We start from the raw sequence: 3,247 nt of genomic DNA, 5'->3' as shown, positions 1-3,247 counted from the left end.
CAGTGGCAGGCGCGCCGGCCGACGGACGCGGCAGGCGGCGCAGCTGCGCGCCGGCGCCCCCTGCTCGCGGCGCCTTGCGGCCAAAGTAGGTCCTCGCGGGCCCGGTGCGAAGCGCGGTGGCCATCTGCAGTGTGCTGGTCCGATTGAGGACTGTGTGCGCTGAGGATGCGCCGCCGCCCGGCGCTCGGCGCCGCGACGCCGTCTGCTGCTCGGTCGCCCCAGCGGTTCTCGCAGGTGGTTTGTATCGCAGCTGTGCGGACGTGTTGGCGCGTGCGCTGTGCTGGGAGAGTTCGCTTCGGCACCCAAGTGGGGCTTTTGTCCTTCTGTGGCGCTGGCGTTGGAGCTGCCGGTCACCGTAGGTGGCGCGTGTTGTCTCCCGCCGGCAATGCCACGACAGCACGCTCCCGGGCCTCTGTCGGCAGCGGCAAGCTCAGTTGGGAGCACGGGTGGTCGCACCTAAAGCGTCTACTCGCCTAACTCCGGGCGATTGCGCCTCTCTCGAACCCGACCAAGTACTTAGGACGGCGCTGCGCGCCGCCGGGACCTGAGAGGGTTTCGAGGTGTGTTGTGCAGGGGAGCTCAGCCTCCTCCTGTTTGCAGAATAATTGAGCGGACGCTTGCGTGTTCGCGCGGGCCCCCGGGACACACTCCCGGGCGGCCGGCTGCTCAGCTCTAGTTGACGCAGCTCCCTGGTTGATCCTGCCAGTAGTCATATGCTTGTCTCAAAGATTAAGCCATGCATGTCTCAGTACAAGCCGCATTAAGGTGAAACCGCGAATGGCTCATTAAATCAGTTATGGTTCCTTAGATCGTACCCACGTTACTTGGATAACTGTGGTAATTCTAGAGCTAATACATGCAAACAGAGTCCCGACCAGAGATGGAAGGGACGCTTTTATTAGATCAAAACCAATCGGTCGGCTCGTCCGGTCCGTTTGCCTTGGTGACTCTGAATAACTTTGGGCTGATCGCACGGTCCTCGTACCGGCGACGCATCTTTCAAATGTCTGCCTTATCAACTGTCGATGGTAGGTTCTGCGCCTACCATGGTTGTAACGGGTAACGGGGAATCAGGGTTCGATTCCGGAGAGGGAGCCTGAGAAACGGCTACCACATCCAAGGAAGGCAGCAGGCGCGCAAATTACCCACTCCCGGCACGGGGAGGTAGTGACGAAAAATAACGATACGGGACTCATCCGAGGCCCCGTAATCGGAATGAGTACACTTTAAATCCTTTAACGAGTATCTATTGGAGGGCAAGTCTGGTGCCAGCAGCCGCGGTAATTCCAGCTCCAATAGCGTATATTAAAGTTGTTGCGGTTAAAAAGCTCGTAGTTGGATTTGTGTCCCACGCTGTTGGTTCACCGCCCGTCGGTGTTTAACTGGCATGTATCGTGGGACGTCCTGCCGGTGGGGCGAGCCGAAGGCGTGCGACCGCCTCGTGCGTGCTCGTGCGTCCCGAGGCGGACCCCGTTGAAATCCTACCAGGGTGCTCTTTATTGAGTGTCTCGGTGGGCCGGCACGTTTACTTTGAACAAATTAGAGTGCTTAAAGCAGGCAAGCCCGCCTGAATACTGTGTGCATGGAATAATGGAATAGGACCTCGGTTCTATTTTGTTGGTTTTCGGAACCCGAGGTAATGATTAATAGGGACAGGCGGGGGCATTCGTATTGCGACGTTAGAGGTGAAATTCTTGGATCGTCGCAAGACGAACAGAAGCGAAAGCATTTGCCAAGTATGTTTTCATTAATCAAGAACGAAAGTTAGAGGTTCGAAGGCGATCAGATACCGCCCTAGTTCTAACCATAAACGATGCCAGCCAGCGATCCGCCGCAGTTCCTCCGATGACTCGGCGGGCAGCCTCCGGGAAACCAAAGCTTTTGGGTTCCGGGGGAAGTATGGTTGCAAAGCTGAAACTTAAAGGAATTGACGGAAGGGCACCACCAGGAGTGGAGCCTGCGGCTTAATTTGACTCAACACGGGAAACCTCACCAGGCCCGGACACCGGAAGGATTGACAGATTGATAGCTCTTTCTTGATTCGGTGGGTGGTGGTGCATGGCCGTTCTTAGTTGGTGGAGCGATTTGTCTGGTTAATTCCGATAACGAACGAGACTCTAGCCTGCTAACTAGTCGCGTGACATCCTTCGTGCTGTCAGCGATTACTTTTCTTCTTAGAGGGACAGGCGGCTTCTAGCCGCACGAGATTGAGCAATAACAGGTCTGTGATGCCCTTAGATGTTCTGGGCCGCACGCGCGCTACACTGAAGGAATCAGCGTGTCTTCCTAGGCCGAAAGGTCGGGGTAACCCGCTGAACCTCCTTCGTGCTAGGGATTGGGGCTTGCAATTGTTCCCCATGAACGAGGAATTCCCAGTAAGCGCGAGTCATAAGCTCGCGTTGATTACGTCCCTGCCCTTTGTACACACCGCCCGTCGCTACTACCGATTGAATGATTTAGTGAGGTCTTCGGACTGGTACGCGGCATTGACTCTGTCGTTGCCGATGCTACCGGAAAGATGACCAAACTTGATCATTTAGAGGAAGTAAAAGTCGTAACAAGGTTTCCGTAGGTGAACCTGCGGAAGGATCATTACCGACTAGACTGCATGTCTTTCGATGTGCGTGTCGTGTCGCGCAACACGCAGCTACCTGTACGGCTCGCAGTAGCCGTGCGCCGCGTGCGGAACCACGCGTTCGTCTCAAAACTAACGGCAATGTTGTGTGGTACGAGCGCTGAAGCGCTGGAGCGGCTGGCCTGCGGCACCTGGCGCCTGGCGCCGGTTTTGAATGACTTTCGCCCGACTGCCTGTCCGCTCCGGTGTGGAGCCGTACGACGCCCATCGGCCGTGAGGCCGTTGGACACTGAACGCTGGAACAGGGCCGCCACACGCCTCAGTCCCGCCTATGCAACTGTCTCGAAAGAGATGGTGGAAACTATGAAAAGATCACCCAGGACGGTGGATCACTCGGCTCGTGGGTCGATGAAGAACGCAGCAAATTGCGCGTCGACATGTGAACTGCAGGACACATGAACATCGACGTTTCGAACGCACATTGCGGTCCATGGATTCCGTTCCCGGGCCACGTCTGGCTGAGGGTCGGCTACGTATACTGAAGCGCGCGGCGTTTGCCCCGCTTCGCTGACCTGGGAGTGTCGTGGCCGCCTGTGGGGCCGGCCGCGTCTCCTTAAACGTGCGATGCGCGCCCGTCGCCTGGCGGTTCGCATACCGGTACTTACTCGGTAG

General features: G+C 57.2%; 2 non-coding genes across 2 annotated transcripts; both read left to right on the top strand.

The window, feature by feature from the left end:
* The first annotated feature begins 686 nt into the window (after positions 1-686).
* Positions 687-2,595, top strand: LOC126436414 (small subunit ribosomal RNA). The gene has a single exon (XR_007580647.1). It is a non-coding gene; the product is annotated as a small subunit ribosomal RNA (ribosomal RNA).
* Positions 2,596-2,948: 353 nt separating this feature from the next.
* LOC126436385 (5.8S ribosomal RNA) lies at positions 2,949-3,103 on the top strand. Its single transcript, XR_007580621.1, has one exon. It is a non-coding gene; the product is annotated as a 5.8S ribosomal RNA (ribosomal RNA).
* The last annotated feature ends 144 nt before the right edge of the window (positions 3,104-3,247 follow it).

This window comes from Schistocerca serialis, unplaced genomic scaffold (assembly GCF_023864345.2).
Source record: "Schistocerca serialis cubense isolate TAMUIC-IGC-003099 unplaced genomic scaffold, iqSchSeri2.2 HiC_scaffold_1235, whole genome shotgun sequence".
Lineage (NCBI taxonomy): Eukaryota > Metazoa > Arthropoda > Insecta > Orthoptera > Acrididae > Schistocerca > Schistocerca serialis.
The sequence above is the reverse complement of the archived record's forward strand: the minus strand, read 5'-3'. Positions and strand labels throughout refer to the sequence as shown.